Genomic DNA, 20951 nt, shown 5'->3' on the forward strand with positions numbered 1-20951 from the left:
TTGAACTGTCTTTTGAAAAATCATGTCTCAACTTAGGAGAGAGAAAATATCAATCTATTAAAGTGGAATAATTCATGAGATTTATTTCTGTCACTCTCTCAGCAAATAGGAGGTTATATATACTATAGAGGTTATAATGGACAGAAGGAGTGACTGGGTGTGGTGATGCTTAAAGTTATGGACACAGAAATCACTGGGGGAGTGGCAAGCATGTGGCAGCCTAAGGGTTCTATAAAGAAGGGAAGAGCATAGCTCTAGAGTAAATTCTACAAGAAAGGAGAAAGTCACTGAATGTAACTTTTTTACTAACCAGAGACAACGTTGACTATGGAATGTTGCTGTTGTTCAATCATTTCAGTCATGTTCAACAATTCAACAGCCCATTTATGCTTTTTTTTGGCAAAGATACTGAAGTAGTTTGCCATTTCCTTCTCCAGTTCATTTTTCAGATGAGGCAACTGAGGCAAACAGGGTTAAGTCACTTGCCCAGGGTCTGTCAGCTAGTAAGTTTCTCAGGTCACATTTGAACTAATGAAGATGAGTCTTGGACAACCAAATTCTGCTCCTGCCTCCCACCTCCCACTCCCCTCCTCAGATTTTCCTAAGCCATGTAAAGTTTTGTCTGCACTTCTATGAATTTCTCAAGTTTTCCAACCTCCCCTACCCAACCTCAAAGCTATGTCAGCTGTCAGAGTATTGCAAGAGACAGAGGCCTGTGGAGGGGCAATCCCTTCCAAATCTGAAATGGTGTCATGTATTGAGGAACAGGGTCCCTGGAGCCTACCCCCCCTCATCCCTCGGGATCCATGCCCACAGAACCTAAAGCAGCCTTGGCAGCCCCAGTTCCTCAGCTCCAAAGTCGGTCCAGCTAACTGAGGTCAGACCCTCTCTTAGGGAACCCTAACTGCTACGTGGTCATTAGACTGCAGCAGGAGCCAAAGAGAGCAACACCTACCCTGCTCTCCTCTAATACACCACCTCCTTGCTTTGGAGTACCACCACCCAGATTGGAACCGCTTCACCAGGAGCTTCTACAGAACATGGAAGACCTCCAGTGCTGTGGGGAGAGATCCTGTTCCCCATCTGGAGGGGAACAGGAGCCTAGGTTTCCTAATTTCTTTTTCTCGTCCAGTCGCTGCCTCTTACCCTTTCTGAATGGCAGTGGTCTTCTGCCCCACTCTTCACCATGTCCCAGTCAGGCCTACCAAGGAGTTTAGTGACTGTCTGGCTAGATGGCCACTACATGTGCTGGGCCCCACCCCTGCATAAATGGATTTTGGAAGGTAGGGAACAGCCTGACCACCCAACTCTCATCCCTGGCCTTTAGGGTTCATTCTTCTCCTTCTGATTTTTTGCCCATCCAGAGCCCAAAACTGAAGACAGTATGTCTAGGCCTTGTGGACAATCTTTAGATCATAGACATTCCTTAGCCAAGACCAGCATACCCTGGAAACCTAATCTTGGAAATCCAGATTGAAGTTGAACCTCAAGGACTTCAGGGTGTGACCCACCCCATCCCATCTGCAGACATGGGAACGTTAAAAGAAAGTGGCAGAAAAGAAAGGATCAAAAGACAGAGAAGACATGAAAAAATAAAAGAAAAAGGGAGTAGGGGAGGACAGCTATTCTTCAAACTGCTACCATTACTAAGGCAATGAAAGAAAGGCTGGGGCTGAGTTGTGTGTGATGAGGTGATTCTAGAAAAACAAAATTGTTTAGGAAAAAGATGAAAGGGGAAACTGTCTCCTGAAAACAGGACATGAAAGGAAGAGCTAATACAGAGGAAGTAGGTGGGGGTGGAGGACTGCTAATATGGGAACCCAACTCTCACCTGGGTTGAGGAGGAAATCACATATACATCTAAAGAGTTTGAGAAACCTTCTGAACTTGTAGATAGGTGGGCAAACTGGGGGGAGAGGGGCAGGGGGAGGGAGCGACTTTTAGAAGAATATTTGGATTAAGATGTGTGGGTGAATAGATAATCGAGGGACTCCTAGAGGTGTGGCAAAGATGAGGAATAGGAGGTAAGGGGAGAAGATAAGGTAAGCTAAGAAGGAAAATGGTGAGCAAAAAGTAATATGGAGCATAATCCACAAATAGTAATTATAACTGAATGTAAGTAAGAAAAAATAAAATACATTTGGAAAAATAAAGAGTGAATCATATGAAAGGAAATAATGAATACAAATCTGATGAAAGGACATTCAGCAGCACCGGCTATTCAACTCTATAATAAGACCGTAGTTCTCAAAACTATCTGGTCCTGGCTAAGAAACAGGAAGGTAGCTCAATGGAAGGGAGATGATTTACAATTGACAGCAGCCAATAAACAGAATAAGCTTGCATTTGACAAGTGTAAAGACCGAAGATTTTGGAAGAAGATTTCAGCATTTGGTTAAAAAATTGTTGCTTAAGGGCAGCCAAGTAGCACAGCGAGTAAGAGCACCGGCCCCAGAGTCAGGATGACCTGGGGGATCGAATCCAGGCTCAGACACTTAGCACCACACCCAAAATTAACTGGCCATGTAACCTTGAGCAAGTTACTTAACCCCAATTGCTTTAAAAAAGAAAATTGTTGGGAAAACTTTAAAACAATGGTTACCCAAATAAGGTGAAAATGAATATGTGGCCTAGATATAAAGAGATGATAGAAAAAAATTGGGAGGACACAAAACATATAATCTCTTAGACTTAGGGATAAGTGAGCAATTTATGAAAACACAAGAGATAGAGACCAACATTAGGTGAAAAGTGTATAATTGCATTGAATTAAAAAGGTTTTGCAAAAAAATAAATGTAGCCAAGAGAAGAAGGAAAGCAGAAAGTGGAGAAAAAACCTTTTATAGACAATTTATCAGCTAAAAATCTCATATGTAAAATAAATACAGAAATTTGTGAAATCTACAAGGATGAGAGACATTCTTCTATTGATAAATGGTCAAAGTATATGAATGGCAGGTTGACAAGGAAGATTTCTTTGAGGCAAAATATCTAAGGTGGAAATATATTTTACAAGACCTCATTTGGAGAATGGGGATCCTATTCTTTGCATTTTGGAAAGGGGAGAGAGGATAACAAAAATGAGAGCACTGGACATTCTAAATTTCCTTTTTTTCTTTCTTAGTTTATGTTTTCCTCAACCACATGTAATGTTTACTTCACATTTCATTTTTCTAATTGCATAGAAAAGAAATTTTAACAGTAAAACAATACGTCCTTCTGACTTCAGTCCTCATTTTCTTTCTGCACTGTGTCACCCAGCTGCCCAGACTGTGGAATAAAATAGGACAAAACAGGAGTTAAGAAACTCAAACTACATTCATCAGAGGATAGCCTTCCTTTTGTCCAGCTGCCTCCATGACCCCCCTTTTGACAGTATATTAATCCAGTACTGGTGATCAACTATAGTCAATACTCTTATGAAGTCACTTTTTTCTGGGGCCAAAATTATTTTGCCCACACCCAATAAGTATACTAATTTTCTGGCCATTGACATAAAGATGGTAACTCATTTCATTATCACCATCATGTAAAGTCTGGTTGAACACTTTGTGTTGTTAGGTCTTCAAGGATAGAAGAGTCTACAGCATAAAACACATTTTAATATTAATTTCTTTTTTGCATTAATAGGTTATAAGAAAGGCAAAACATTATTAGGTTATAGTGCTGTCATTGAAGGTAGAATGGTTTGAGTTCAAATCCTGTCTGTGATACACACTAACAGTATAACCCAGAACAAATTACTTAACCTCTGAGTGTATGGAAGGAATATTATGAGTTAACAGAGGCATTTCTGAAACTCTTTAAGGGACAGAGATTCCCAAATACCACAGAAATGAAAGCCTGGGCCAAAACACACACACACACTCACACACACACACACACACACACAGTGTTTTTCATTTCAAAGTCCGATTAGCTATCTGGACAGGAGTAAATAGAACTTAGGGCCCAGAGTCATCAAAAGCTGAGTTTAATTTTTTACAGTCTGAATTTCCTCATCTGCCAAATGAGGTGAACATACAGCTGGTAGGACTTAGATGGGGTGGACTTGAAAGTTGTAGCAGCCAGAATCAATCCTCCCATAGCTAACTGTGGCCTTGTGCTAAAGTGAGTTTCTTGAAGGTTCCTTGAAAGCTTGAACCTGAATAAAGCTGTTGGTAAGTTCTATTCTACAAGAAAAATTTCAAGCATCATCCCAGGAATAGGTTCATCATGCCTCTAAGACTCAGCCTACTTAAATACCTCTAGCTTGAGGATTGCAAATGTGGTTATCTGGTGAGGAATTTTTTGGTCATAGTGCTTAATATCACATGAAGTCCCCATGGTTTGCAGCCTGCACTTGCAGAGGGAGAATTCAAATTTAGCAGTTTACAAATCAAGCAAAGTTTTGAAGTTATGTTTTAAAGAAAATGACAAAGTTTAAGCTCAGTCCTCAGCTGGACCTGGCCTTGCCATAGCCTGTCACATGTCTTATTTTCTTTCTTCTACTCCTGCAGTATCTGCCCTTTCTGTCACCTTCTCTGCACCAAGCAGTCACAATCCTCATTTACATGCTCATTAACTTTCCAATGGACTTTTCCCACAGCCTCCTAATTGGATTCCTGGTTTCCAATTCAATCTTTCTTCCATAATTCTGTCACAGTAGTCTACCTAAAGCACAACTCAGGTCATCCCATCTCCTTTTTGGAGAAGCTCAAGACTTAACTCCAATTTCTCCCCAGATAATATGTGAAATCTTGAGCTTGGGCACTGAAGCCCTTTCCAAACCACCTTCCTTTTGGGGAAAAAAACCTACTTTGAGGCTTTGAGCTCCAATTCTCCTGTACACTCTTTATATTGGAGGACTGGACTGAGATCTGGTCAGCAAAATGGATATCTTCACATTGTGCCTTTCTTTAATTTTTCCTATTCCTAGAACATCCCTCCTCCTCACCTCTGCCTCTTTTAATACTGAATTTTCTACCACACTAATTTTCTGTGCTATTTCTTGTGGAAAGTCTTTTCTGATCATAGCAATTGGCATGCCTCTCTTGTAAAATTATCATGTATACACATGTAAGAGGGGAGTCCCACACCCCTTGACCACAAACAATATAAAATATACTTTAGGAAATCAAATAAGAATGTCAATTTCATTGAGTTGCAGAATTAATCAACCAATCAAAATCATAAACTAGGTATGAATGCTTCCTAGAAACGCCTATTGAATTAATCAATCAAATATGACAATTAGTCATAAATTTAATTGTGGCTGATTAAAGAAACCCAACTAGGTGGGGTTTGGACAAAACAGTAAAGCATTTTGAGATCTTGGATTTCAATAACATTGAAGCCTGGTTGTGGCCCAGGACTGTCTAACTCCCTGAGAAGGAATTGATTGAAGAGGCTACAATCTCTGCTTCTCCCTGTCCATAAGGTAGCATTGTGAATTTTATAAGGACAAAAGATCTGAATTTGATCTATGTGCAGGTAATACAGGTTACCTGGCACAGCCATAGCTGAAAACTGTATCTTCCCTGTGAACAAAAGGCAAACTACATAAATGGAGGAGAGTGGCAAGACTCCGTGGAGAAACGTGATCTCAAAAGTCTAGAGGGCACTCTATATACCAAAGGAGAACTAGACAAGGATTTCCCAAAGACAGAAGAGAACTTCCCAAAGCCTGACGATGAGAGTTCCTGTTTGTCACATATCTCTCTACACGTACCAGCCCCCTCCTTTCATTCTTTTGGTATCCATAAGAAGGCAGGGAGGATTTTTGTACCAAACCTTCTTCTGATTGTTATGGAGGCATTTTAGTCATGTCTGACTTTTCAGTACCACATTTGGGATTTTCATGACAAAGATACTGGAGTGGTTTGCTATTTCCTTCCCCAGCTCATCTTACAGATAGAGAACCTAGGAAAATAGGGTAAAGTGACTTGCCCAAGGTCACGTAGCTGGTGTCTGAGGCCAGACTTGAACTCCAGAAGAAGAATATTTCTGACTCAAGCTTGGCACTCTTTTCACTGTACCACCCAGCTACTCTTCTTCCTGTGCTGCATCAGTAAACATTTCTTTCTAAAAGTTAATTATATAATTAACGGAGGGATGGGAAGCAAAGTATATGAATGTCCATGAACAATAGTCATATAAAAACAACATTAACATCTAAAGTACTCTTAGGACCCTACAAAGACAAATAGCTAATCATACTTTGGGGACCTAACCTCTTGTTGGTGGAGGCTGGAGAAAGAATCCTGAGCAGGTACTACATAAATAATGCTTTACATAAGTGGGTTACAATGTACTGTCTGTGGACCCCTGGGATCACTGAGATGCTTTCAGGAGCTCTGAGAAGTTGAAACTCTTAATGTACCATTAAAATATTTGCCCTTTTCCAACTACATGACTGTATGAGATGGGATTTTTTTCCACATGCTTCAACCCAATCAATATATCTGAGATTAAATGTACAAACAGATATGAAAATCCAAGTATCTGTTAATAGTCAGACATTACAGAGATTTTGTCCCCAATAAACCAATTTCGTTCCACTATTCTTTTGTTTTTGAAAATATATTTTTCTTTAAAATATATTTTTGGTAACACTTAATTGGTCATCTTTTAGTTTTAAATCAATTAGGACATTGTTAAATGTATCACTTTCAGGTTCTATTATGTCACATATGAATAGATACAACCACTACAAAAACTATTTGTGGTACTCGATAAATAGATGGGTAGATACAAAGACAGATATATACACACACACAAACACACACATACACAATTCTGAAAAAGGAGTCCTGAGTCCAAACAGTTTATGAATAATCACTGATGTTCATGGAGTATTTGTCCAAGACAGTGTAACCTCTTTGAGGAGAAGGATTGTTTGGCTTTTTCATGTTTAATTTGTTTTTCTTTCCATAGCACATGGTCTCGTGTATAGGAAGCATATAAGAACTCTTCACAATCTTCAGGAGACAGGATGCCCCAAAGACTGAAGAAATCTGTACCTCCTTCAGCAAAGTTACTGCCACTTTGTGGAGCATTGCTATGCTTAGGGAAGACATTCAGAAAATACTTTAAGAGGGGCAGAAGACAGTTACTTTTCCACTCTTTGGGCTATTATAACTTGTAGATTTTCCAATTGCTGAACTGCTATTGAAGATTTAAACTCAACTTTGATTTTGTAGTTCCTTGTTTTACCTATGAAAATATGATCACATAGTATATGTACAAGCACATGAACAAATACGCAAAAGATGAGAAAAGAATAAGAATTTTCTCTCCTATGCTTACTGGCCTATGCCTCATCAGATACGTGGTTAGAAGTAGCCATTGTTACCTAGAAATTAAGCCAAAGTGAGTGTCAGAAATGAGATATGGACCCAGATTTCTTTAACTCCAAGGATACTGCCTAAACACCATACCAGACAGAGGGGAAGATAGTATTATTATTGTTAAGTTTAACTCATATCTCATATAAAATTTCCTCTTTAGGAAAATATTTTTAATAGGCTGGTAATTTTTATGGTTCTTGTACATGATTTATAACTCATGGCCTCTGAGGGTGTATTTGTGAATGATGGTCTGGGGGGGGGGCGAACTTTCATTAGCATTCTGACAGTCATGGAGCTAATAACTAGCACCCACCCTGGGTGCAATAACATTACCTCTTATATAGCTAATAAAGCAAGCACGGTCTGGGGATCATTAGTTCCTCTCTCTTTTCTTTGTGAAATACATTCATTTTGTGGCTATCCTTGATTTCATGGAAAGGGGAAGAAAGAGACTTCTTAAAAGAAATGGTATTTAGAGAATATACTCCCAGTTTTGTCCCCCACCCCACTTCCAATTATTTACCTACTTTCTCTGCAGCTCTCTGTGAATTGTTCAGTGGAGAGGAATGCAAGCTCACACATCATTGTCACTTGTGAAGGGAAGCTAACACACCAGGAAGGACTATAATCTGCAAGGAGCTACTCTAGATAGAGTCGGTTTTATTCCTGAAAATCACCTCCTGAATGTCAATTTCTCATAAAATATACATACACAGCCCTTTGAATTTGAAATACTGATTTATCCCTTTAGCTTGGCTTATATTCAGAATGCATATGTCTTTCCTCTTGAGTTACCAATCTAGATCAGCTTGAAAAATTTCCAACTAAGATGCTAATGTGTATAAGAAGCTCTTACCTGATACAGAAGATCTACAGGAAAGTGGTTATACTGGAAGCTAAAGAAATCATGATTTCTTCAGCCCATGAATGCACAGTCACAACTAGATCCAATTCAATTCATTTCAACTGAATTCACAATGATTAACATTAGTTAAACACTGCCTGTGAACAGGTTAGCCTGGAGCAGTGGATACCAAGGACCTTCAAAATCACAAGACTGATAAAAGCACCATCTTGGTTACATGTTGGGTATATGACTCTGAGTCAATCATTTAACCTCTCAGTGTCCCTGGCGATTCTCTAAAGGAGGAAGTTGTAGATTTTTCAACAATCGAGTGAGTTTTCTCATTAGCAATTTCTCCTCCAATGAAATTATAGGTGTGGAAAACCCTACCCCTACCTTCACCACACCAGTAAGCTTGCCTCTACAGAAAAAAAAATAATAATAAAACTATCCCTGTTCTCTAGGAACTTCTACTCCACTGAGAGATACAACATAGACACGTAAGTTTACCATCACTTTGAGGATTTGTGTTGGAGTCACTCATGCACCATTTCAGAGGAAGCACAAATGTCTTCTCCATGTTTTCCTCTAGTCACTCTCTCTGCTGCCCTCACCCTTTTCCACAGGACTTTGTCTCTTTTATGACTTGGACACCTTCTCATCCTGGAAGTTCACCCTACCCCGGACAGCTCCTCACACTAGAAGTACTCTGTCCCTGAGGCCTCTGCTTCTAATTGCCAACTTCCTCTAAGAACATCAAACTGAAGGAGGAGGCCAAGGGCAGAGATACATTCATCCCTCTCCAGCGTGTCCTCATCTTCACAGAACTTTGTCTCCCATGCCCTGTAATGGGAATAGGAATCTGAAGATATTCTCTGCCCCTTCATAGACCTAGGGGGGAGTTTGAAGACCCCCCCCCTTCTGTGAAAGTTAACTCTGCCCCGTTCTAGGCTGAATGTAGTCACATGGAACCTGTGGTGGGAGGAATTTTGCTGAAGGGAAGAAGAGCCCACAGGAAGCTGGTTCAGAACTACAGAAGGTGGAGGACAGAGGATTCTCAGCCAAGGAGTCAGACAGGCTGGTGAGTAAATATCGATCATATATTAGTTTGAGGGAAGGCTGAAGGCTGCTGCAGCTCTCAGCATTATTATGACTTATGAGTATCTTTTGTACTATTATGAAATGGGCTTACTGGTTTGGGGATTGAGTTTTCTGGCATCTAAATAAATGCTTCATTTCTATCCTCTATCTGGAGAGTCTGGCATATCTTGTGATCAAACATTATGCAATACTTACATTCGTGTTCTTTATTGTGATGTGAGCACTGTAAATATTGCATTGGCTGTACACTCCTTTCTCCCTCCCTCCCCTTCAGCTCACTTTTATCATTGTCTTTCTCTGTTAGAATAGGAACTCTTTGAAGATGGGACTGTCTTCCTTTCTCCTAGTATCTGAATACCCAACACTTAGCACAGGGCTTAGTAATTGTTTTTATTGTTGAGTTTTTTTTTCAGTTATATCTAACTCTCTGTGATCCCACATGGGGATTTCTTGGCAAAGACACTGGAATGCTTTGCCATTTCCTTCTCCAGCTCATTTGACAGATGAAGAAACTGAGACAAATAGTGTTAAATGACTTGCCCAAGGTCACACAACCAGTAAGTATTAGAGACTGGATTTTAACTCAGGGATTCCTGACTCCAGGGCTGGTGCTCTATCCATTGTCTTGCCTAGGTGCCCATACAGCACATAGTGAGTGAATAATAAATGCATATTGACTGATGACTGATGGGTTTCCTGTTCACTAAACATTTTATTATTGAACTGCTGACCCAGAACCCTGTGGATATTCTTTCTAAATGGGAAATCCAAGAGGCTCTGGCTTACATCTGCCTGCTGACCTTAAGGTGTGAGAATGACTCTAAATTCCATGTGATGGATGGGGAGGTGTCCTTTACCCCAAAAGGCAAGGCTCTGTGAATTCTCAGCTTCCTAGATTGCCTCCTGTTGTGACTTCTTATCCTTTTGATATGCCCTGGTAAGATCTCCAAAGAAAGCTAAGGTTCTGCCCCACTTCCTAAGTACTGGAGCAGTACATAAAACAGTTGGAATGTCTATACCAGAAGCTACAGTAAACTAATCAAGAAGGAAAGAGCTACTCAAAAAGAGAGAATATCCATATAATAAAAGCCTTTGGTGTTGATTGGGCTAGGCTAAGATTAAATGGGAGACCAGCCTCCCTTGTTTGCTTGATTCCTCCCTCCTTTTCTTTCTTCCTTCCTTCCATCCTTCCTGCCTTCATTCCTTCCTTCCTTCCTTCCTTCCTTCCTTCCTTCCTTCCTTCCTTCATTTAGACCCTCCTTTCTTTCATCTGTTTTTTCTTTTATTTTGTCTCTGATGGTTCTACTTTGGTTTTATGCTTACTTAATTCTTTGTTTTCTTTTACTTTCCAGTTCTATCATTTCTTTTTTTTGATCCCAACATTCTATAACCACGTAAATGTTGTTGATGATGATGCTAGCAGGCCTATAGTGCCAGCATAATATTCAAAACACTGTCAGTGACTGGGAATATGCCAGCATAATTTTCTTTTTGCTTTTTGGATGGGAGAAGGCAGGGCAATTGGGGTTAACTGACTCACCTAAGGTCACACAGCCAGTAAGTTTTAAGTTTCTGAGGTCAGATTTAAACTCAGGTCCTCCTGACTCCAGGGTCAGTGCTTTATTCACTGCACCACTTAGCCGGCCCAAGCACAGTTTTCTATGACAAAATATAACTGACCAGACCTTCCATATAGAAGATAAAATCAAAACATTTGTTCAGACACCAGAAAACCTAATCCCAACACCAGAAAGTCATATCCATCATAGCAACAAAGAAGTTAATATAGACACCACAACAGAGCAGGGAGCCACACCATCCTTTAGCATTCCCACAAACAAACACTCACAAGCCTAGCTCTCACCTTGGGTGTGTTCTCTCCTCCCTCCACCTCTAACTTCACTGACTGCCACCTTCCTGTGGACTCTACTCTGCCATTCAGAAACCTGCCGTCACCACAGGCTCCATGTGATTACATTCGGCCTATTAGGGGGCAGGGAGGATCTTCAAATTCCCATGACCATAATGGGGCCCCCTGCAAGTCTATTAGGTCCTTGTTTCCCAAGTACTTTCCTGATCCTTTTTCTTTTCTTGGACCTTGCTTTGACTCAGGCTTTGGCCACACAAGCCCTAGAATGCCTCAGTGCTGATCTGGCCTTGCTTCCTGCATTGGTTAAGCAATAGACATCCTGGATGCTGTGCTTCCACTATGCTTGTCTGGCCATATTCCTTTCTAGGTCCCATGAGCTTCTTGGACACTTTCATGGCTGAGCATTGTGCTTCCTGGGCCTGGGACCAGTCTGCTTTACTTTCTGTATCTGGGAGAATTGCTGTCATGGAACTGGATTCATCTTCCTCTTAGTATGTTTCAGTCAGTACTTCCTGAGCCTTGCCTAAGAGCTCACTTCATGAAACTGGGATCCTAGCTTGATCTCCTCAGCCTGGCAAACTCTGCCTTGTGTCCACCCTTGTTTATTGCCATTCAGAGATATTGTACAATTCTGGTAGCCCCATGCGGCCAGTCGTGGGCTGGATGGAGAGGGTCACGGCACTTTGCTTTCTTTACCATTCTTATTTCTGGTATATTTTTAGAGCATTATTGGGACATCTTGCGAAGCTTGGTCCCTTCGAGGTCTTAGGATATCATCATCTTCCTCCAATTTTAAGTCAAGTGACTCTAATCATCAAATTTGTCATCAAATTCCTATGCAGATTTGGACAAGTTTTTTAACCTCCTAGTAACTCATCTATAAAAATGACAATCAGAACTGGAGCTTACCCCAGAGGGTGGCTAAAAGGAATAAGTAACGTAAATGATTGCCAAGGACTTTCTGAATCAAACCGAGCCCTGAATGCTTAACTCTGAAGAGAAATCTCTCTTCATTGTACATACACAGCTCTTGCTAATCAACCATTAGAAGAAATGGTAATCAGGAGAAGTGGATTTGTTCTTTTAATTTATTGATTTATTTTTACTTTCCATCATTCCAGACCTTGGTAAGACACTGGTCTTAATAACATTGGTCTCACCTGAAAGGCTCCTGTGTCAAATCCCTCACTGCTCTCCAGGATAAAAACAAGCTTATGTTAAAATGCCTAATTTAAAGGTGGGTGAAGGAATCATTCTCTGCCAAAAATAAAAGAAATAACTGACAATGTTGCTAGGAGTTATTGATGATTTCACAAGCAGAATTTGGAAATGTGCATATGCAATGTTTTTATGGGAATGTCCATATTTCAATTTATAATATGGATAAAAATGAAAATTGCTATTATTCTAAATGAGCCTTTTAACAGTGATGAACAATGTGTGATATAATTCTTTAGATTTCAAAAATTCATCTTGTAGATCTTATTTTTCAGTTATCAGTGTTGTTAAATGGCACGTCACTTCCAGTAAGGCATTTTGTCCTAGGACATGGAGTTAGTTCACTGGCCCAGGAGATTATCTCTTTCCACAGAGGGAATGATGGGATTGAAGAGAAAATAGGGCACTTAAATAGAAATCCCCTTTAACAGAGCATATGTACTAATCTATATGATTTGATAGACCCTGAATAATTCGAAGGTATGCTGAAATAGCTAAGCCTTTATAGGATCCAAAGGGAAAGTTAAATTGTTTTTTTTCCATTTAAAGAGACTTTGTCACTTAGAAAAATAATTTAAACTAGAAAACAATAGAGAATCTGTTTGGAGTAATGGTATCAGTAAGGCAACAAATAATTAAAATTAGCAGGTCTTTCAAGTACTAAGAAAAGATGGATGTCAGGGGGAAATAAATTATATTAAATATGTACACAATTTGAAAATAGTTGATAATTATCTCTCCAGAATGATGCAGAACTTACATAACTACAACAATGAATGACTGTATCTAATCAAAGGAATATGAAAAAGAAAAGGAGAAAAAATGACATTTATGAGAGGATCACGTGAATATAATAAAGTTATTATAATATTTAAATTAATTTTAGATAAACTATTCAATCAAGGAGTTTATAAATTAAAAAGAATGAAACAATAAAAAGAATCATTTAGAGAAAAAGTAATTCTTGAATCTCGAAAATATTAAATATATAAAATTGACCACAAGAACAAACGAACTGAGATTCTAAAGCAAGCACAGTACTTCAGTATTTGCTAAACTTAAGAATGTAGATTATTGGATGAAGATTTCATCAAAAACTTCAGGTACAACTCTAAAGTACCCTTACAAAAGATGAGCTTTGTTCAGCATCCTAAACTGTATACCACCAGTGGTTGCCAATGCCTCAGGAGTCTAAACATAAAAGACTACATCCTCTCTAGAATCTGTGGTGATATTGATTAGTTGGATATGGACTTATCTATATGTCATATACGTCCCTTCCAGGTAGCAGATGTAATTTTGAGGGGCCGTTGATGATGATAAGGAATGAGAATGGGGAAATGGCATGTTTGGAACAGCTGAAGAGAACCCACATTCTTGGGCCAAGTCAGCAGGGGCTGACTTTCTAGGATGATTGATTCTAAGCCATCTGGGTTCCAGAGAAGAAATTCATTCAAAACACTGTAGCTATCCCTTCAGTTAGAGTCACTGTCCTTGAATGTGGCAGTGTTTTTCGTCATGGTGGTCATGGCAAAGTCAAAGGCTAACTGGTCTGAACCTGAGGTGGCAAAAAGAGAAGGAGTATAGGACCCTCCCAATAAGAAAAAAAAATAATGTTGGGAAAAAATGTAACTTTCTACTACTTACATTTTCTTAACCCAGATTTCATTATCTTTAAAATAAGGGTGTTTTGCTAGATGAGCTTTGAGTTCCCTTTACCTTAAAATCTCTAGTCCTGTGATCCTTTGAAAAATCATAGAGACCTAAAGGATATGCCAACCAGAGGTCCTGTAGCCATTTAGTTAATCCTACTTTTTAGCAAACCATTTTCCTTGGTTAATTTTTGAAGCTCCTTTTCCATATCATACACTTTTCTTTTTAGAGAGATGTTTTCCTCATTATCATGTTTTTCTAATTCTGCTATTTTCGTTTTGAGAGAAATATTCATTTTGTCTTCTATCTCTCTCATTTTGCTTTCAAAGTTCCTTTTGATCTCATCTAGGAGAGGCTTCTGTGCTTGGGATCCATTCCCTGTTGAAGTCTCAGCTGTGGGTGTGGAGTCCACATTGTCTCCCTCTGAGGTTGGTTCCTCCCTCTGAGGATAGTAGGACTCCAGAGTCTTTGTCTTTGTAGTCTGCTTTCTACCCATTTTGAGGCAGGGTCCTAGCCACGCCTTTCCTCTAGGATCCCAAGCCTTTACTGTAGAGGGTTTTGCCCTGGGGCAAGAGTTACTATGTTTCAGGGTCAGAGGGGGGTTTGGAGCAAGTGGGGTTCACTCTGCCATCCTCGTCTTTGGAGGTCCTGAAAGGGGCTTTTTTTTTAATTTCTGGGCTATGAAGTGATAGCCCCAGGAGTGTTTGCTGTCCAGGTCAGGGGTCCCTGTATTTGCTTCTTACCTTGCTCTTTCCAGTCCCAGCCCTTTGGTGATAGGCCTGGTAGTGGACCTTGTGGCTGGTGGGAAGAATTGCCCTCTGAGTTGATCAGGGACCTTCCTGGCCTGCCCCTGCGTATGCCGACCGGGCTGAGCCTTCCGGGCCTGCCCCTGACACACCGCACCTTCCCGGCCTGCCCCTGCGTCTGCCGGCCACGGCTTCCAGGCCTGCGGGTCCTGTAGTCTAAAACCTGCTGTTTACAAGATGAGACTATTGAGATTAAGAGAGAATAAGAGACTTTCCCAAGGTCACACAGATTGAAGGAAGGTTTCCCAACTCAGGTTCTGTGACTTCAGCATTAATCCCTTTTCTCCTTGGTTGCACAATGCCCTTAATTACATATTATTTAAAATGTCTGTATGCACACATATATACACATACCTGCAAACATGTGTGTAGTATACATACATACATACACGCATTTCTAGTTAATAGTACTATTCAATACATCATTATATAAGAACTTAGGAAATGCCAAATACACTAGCCTGGGCTTGGGAGATAGAAGACTGAAGAATGAAGCAATCTCTACTTGCAAGAAACTTGCATTTCTTTTTTGTTTGTTTGTTTTTTGCTTTTTAGAGGGGGGAGGACAGGGCAATTGGGGTTAAGTGCCTTGCCCAAGGCAACACAGCTAATTTTCTGTTGTGTCTGAGGCCAAATTTGAAGGCAGGTCCTCCTCACTTCAGGGTTGGTGCTCTATTCACTGTGTGCTGCCCCAAGAAACTTGTATTTCAAGGGAGAAACAAGTCCATATATCAATACAGTCATTATAAATAAAAGTGCCTAAATCCAAATATATATATATATATATATATATATATATATATATAAATTAATTAATTATACATTTGTGAGGATCAAGAAAGAAGGTGTTTAAGCTACAGCTTAAAGAAAGAGAGGGAATGGAGGCAAAGAGAAAGGGATTTCCAGGGGTTTTAACTGCCCAAGGCAAAAACATAAAGGGGAATAATGTGTGAGGAATTTGTGTGGATCTGAGATGAGAGAGGAGGAATAATACTTAATGGGGATGGTAAAATGGGTTGAGGCAAGGATATGGGAAATTGTAAAATTTAAACAAAAGTGTTTTCATTTTAAGCCAGAGGCAATCAGAAGCCACTGGGATTGACTGGAGTGGGGAGTGAATTGATCAGGTCTGCACTTGAGGAAAATTACTTTGGCATCAGTGATGGACTGGAGTTGCGAAAGAGTTAAAGACAATTAGACGAAATTGGAAGGTTATTGCAGTAATCTGAGCAAGAGGTGATGACAACCTGAGCTAATATGTTCACAATCTGAGTAGAGAAAAAGAAGTTATTTGAAAGTTGGGATGATAGAAATAGCGAGATCTGACACCTGATTGGCTACATGGGGTGAGGGAGTGGGAAAAGGTAAGCACAATGTTGAGGTTCTGCATCTTCCTCTACTGCACTCACTTCCTTTCAAATATATTACATTTCAGAACTTGTTGCTTCTTTAATGAAATTAACAGTGAAATAAAACAGCAACAAAACCCAACACCATTTGTGTTAAAAACAGGTCAAAGAGATGGAGTCAAAGTCAATTAATATCATGCTATTTTGACTTACAAATTATAGGACATTATTTCCCAAATAAACATCCCAATAATCCTACATTTTCAAAGTGCTTTCATCCATCAGATTTTGACTCAGCGATCTCTGCATGGACTTAAATATTAGTTTACAAGCTGCTATGAAGTGAATGCCTAAGGCCAAACAGAATCTTCATTAATAACAGAGCGGATGTGGCTAAAACTAAAAAGATCTGTTTATCCAACCTCCAGAAAATATCTGGAGTGATTGAAAATCTTCTAAGGTAAAGCAAATGATAACAATGAAATGAACAGAACTTGTATTTTTTGCAGAATTCTCTGTGTTTATTATGAACTTATAAAATTTTCATCTCTATTCTGATTCTCTGAGAAAAAAAAAAAAACTTGGTCATTTAGGGGGTATATTTATAAAGAAGCCCTATCATGTCAACTATAGGTAGTTACAAGAAAATCTATGGAATTCAGCTGCAGGGAATAATTGAAAGTAATCATGGGTAAATTACTGATTTTGTTAGACTGAACATTGTCACCAAGGAACTCGTTAGGATTATTTCTCTTGGCACTTATTGAGGGTGATACCTTGCTGAGTGTGTTCAGGAGAGTGAGAATACAGTTCGGTAGCCACCACTGAAAGAATTTCTAAAACTTTATTAAAAAAAAAAAACATTTATAGAGAAAGTACAAAAAGAAAGGAAGATCCTCCATTGTCTGCTGAATGCAGAAATGCTAAGTTGTCTTTTTTTTTGGGGGGGGGGTGGAATTGGAGTGAACTCCTATGGAGTTGTTTGATGTAGCTAAACAAGAATAGGCTTGGAGGGAGTTATTAGACCTCTCCTTCGTTGCATTTCTTCAAGTAAAGACTGCATCACCGCTTTACAAAAAAACTTTAGAGTGGGACATCTGGTAAGATATTGGTTTGAATCTATGGTTTTGAAAGTTCCTTCTAACTCACAAATTCTGGGGTTCAATAATATCATCTAAATCATACAACTACACATTGTCATTTAAACCATATCTCTCTTGCCAAAGGGTTTCTGTAAACAGAATGGAGTTCTGCAATAACAAAAATAACATCATTTTTAAAAATTCTTCTTTTGTTCAGAAGATCAGTCAAACAGATTTCTCTAAATGTTTGTAATTCAGGGTATAGTGATTTTTCTCATGCACATTTACATGACTTAAAAAAGGGAGGGATTAGAGTGAGCAACTTGTTTCATGGCCAGAGGTATGGTTGCATTTGAAATGCTTAAATCCAGTGTGAGGTTCTTTCCTTTCATATCTCAGAGTGAAACTTGGATCTGTATTCACCAGTGAGTTTTTTTTTCTTCTATGAAATATATTTTTTTAAAAGTGGTTGGCTCTTTTTCTTTAAAAGAATGTTTCATCATCAAATGTATCTTTCCTTAAGCCATCTTCTGTTTGTAAAAGAAGACATCATTCACTTCCCTAGAGCTCAGGGAAAAAGGCCTTCAAGACTCATTTCACTGCTTATGAGAACAAAGCGATGTAAATAACTATCATCCTTCTTAAAGTCAGCCTGGTTTATTGGAAAGATTTGATTTTGGAATTAGGAAAGTTTAGGTTCAAAACCTGCCTCAGACACTTTTAACCCAAATCATATAGGTTCAGACACACTTTGTTCACATGTGCAATGGGAGTATGTACATCTGTAGTCCTTTCCTGAAAGGATAGTTGGCTGGAGACTTAAGTGACAAAATATATAAAAAATGCTACTTCCAGCACAATAAAACTATGTATTTTATTATAATTACTATTTCTGAATTCAACCTTCTCTCTAGATATTTTTTTTAGATTTATATAATACAGGTGTCTATGGAATGTGGAAACAAAGCATTTACCAGTCATCATAAATGCAATTATTGAGTTTTAACTTTATTAATTCATCCCTTATTCCTGGATTGACATCACTCAGAATATTATTTTGATATGTGGCTTTTGATGCTTAAGGACCAGTGTCGTACATCAATTTCAAAGTTTATTTGCTTTTTCTCTTCCCTGTGATTGATTTAACCTTAATATGTTGCAAAACATTGCAGATTGGGAAAAGGTTTAAGAATGAAATTTCAGGAAAAACCTGGGTGGGGGGGAGCCAAGACTCCAGCTTCCACCTTCCCCAATCCATGTAAAAAGGGGACTCTAAACAAACTTTGTAGCTGCAGAACCCACAAAATGACACAGAGAAGCTAACCTCCCACTGAGGACAGCCCTGCAGGCCAGCAGGAATCAGCAGAGCCCAGCCCCACCCCAAGGATTTAGCCCCAGGGCAGGCCTGACCAGGCTCAGGCCAGAGGGACTCGAGATCAGCAGCAGCTGTGGCCATTTCCAGATTTATCAACACATAGATGCAAAGGACAAAGTGAGAGGTCAGTGCAGTCTGGACGTTGGGACCCAGTAAGTGGCTTTTGCCCCTGGGCAAGAAGCCACTGAGACACCAGCATAGCCAGCCAGTGTCATGTGGCAGCTTCAGTTCCTGGCATGCAGAGTGTAGTGGGGAAAAGCATAGGTCTGAGGGGTACTCGCCCTTGCTTTAACCTGCTTGGATCTGGATTGCAATCTAGGGTGGAGGTCCTGGGGTGTGTGAACAGCTTGCCAGAGAGTGTGGAGACCTCAGAAAGGGCACCCAACTAATACCTCTAGCAGCTGAGAAAACCCCAACATTTGGGAGAAAAGCTCCCCTGTCTGGTGGCAGAGTCCTACTGTGGCAAAAAGTGACTGACGGGCTACTTGACCAGGAAAAGGAAACAAAGTAGACAGAAGATTCCAACATTAGACTCCTATTTTGGGGACAAAAAAGGAGCAAAGCATGGAAGAGGAAAAAACAGTGAAGTCAGAACTCCTGCACCAAAAGCTTCAAAGGAAAATACCAGCTGGTTACAGGCCATAGAGGACCTTAAGAAGCAGATAAGAGAAGTGGAGGAAAAATTGGGAAGAGAAGTGAGAACAATGTAAGAAAGTTATGAAATGAGAGTCAACAGCCTGACTGAGGAAAATAATAAATTAAAAAACAGACTGACTCAAATGGCAAAAGAGGCTCAAAAAGGCAATGAGGAGAAGAATGGCTTAAAAAGCTGAATTTGCCAGATGGAAAAAGAGTTTTAAAAGCTCACTGAGGAGAATCATTGCTTCAGAAATAGATTGGAGCAAATGGAAGCTAATGACTTTATGAGAAATCAAGATGCTGTTAAAGAGATCCAAACAAATGAAAGAATAGAAGACAATGTGAAATATCTCATGGGAAAAAAAAAAAAAACACCTCTGACCTTGAAAATAGATCCAGGAGAGATAATTTAAAAATTACTGGACTATCTGAAAGCCATGATCAAAGTAATAACCTAGAAATCATCCTCCAAGAAGTTCTCAAAGAAAACTACCCTGATTTTTAGTACCAGAGGGCAAAATAGGGGTTGAAAGAATCCACCGATCACCTCCTGAAAAAGATCCCAAAAAGACACCTAGGAATATTATAGCCAGGATCCACAATTCCCAGATTAAGGAGAGAATATTACAAGCAGCCAGGAAGAAACAATTTGAATATTTTGGAAACACAATCAGGATAACCCAGGATCTGGCAGCTTCTACACTGAGGGATTGAAGGACTTGGAATATAATATTCTGGAGGTCAAAGGATCTGGGATTGAAACCAAGAATCACTTACCCAGCAAAACTGAGTATCATGTTTCAGGGGAAAATATGGTCATTCAGTGGAATAGAGGACTTTCAAGCATTCTTCCTGAAAAAAAAAAAAAAACAGAGTTGAATAGAAAATTTGATGTTCAGATACAAGAAGCTTGAGAAGGTAAATAGGGGAAAGAAATCATAAGTTACTGATCAAAGTTGAACTATTAACATTCCTACATGGAAAAATGATAATTGTAACTTATGAAACTTGTCTCAGTAGTTGAAGGGAATAGAAATACATATATATGAGGGCATATGGGCATATGAATACATATGTGAATGTGTGTATATATGTTTACACGTTTACATAGATATAGGGCAAAGGACCAATATAACAGGAAGGGATGGTACTTAAATGGTGAAATTAAGAGGTGAGAGAGGAATATAATGAGACGAGATGGGGAGACACAGATTGGGGTAAACTGTCGATTACAGAAGAGGCAAGGGAAAATGGTTGCAATGGAGGGAAAGAATAGGAAGGCAAAAGGGAAAAAAAACCTTATTCCCATTGAATTTGGGTTGAGGAGGGAATGAAATACATACTAAATAGGGTATCTCACCCTCCAGGTGAGTAGGGGGGGAAGGGAATGAGAGGTGGAATGATGGAAGGGAGGACAGGTGGGGGGGGAAGTTGGAAGCACCCACTTTTGAAAAGGGATCGAAGTAGAGAATGGAACAAGTGGGAGTTGGGATAGGAGGGAGGGAAATATAGTCAGTCTTTTACAATATATCTACTATGTTATTCTTTTGCATTAGCCACACATGTAAAACCTATACTGAACTGCTTATCTTCCCAGTAAGGGTGGGGAACAAGGAGGTAAGGGGATGAATCTAGAATGCAAAATTTTATAATCAAATATTCAAATATATATATATATATATACAC

This window comes from Petaurus breviceps, unplaced genomic scaffold (genome assembly GCF_028583685.1).
Source record: "Petaurus breviceps papuanus isolate PSGF00001 unplaced genomic scaffold, PetGlider_PUasm1.0 208, whole genome shotgun sequence".
NCBI classification, from domain to species: Eukaryota; Metazoa; Chordata; class Mammalia; order Diprotodontia; family Petauridae; genus Petaurus; species Petaurus breviceps.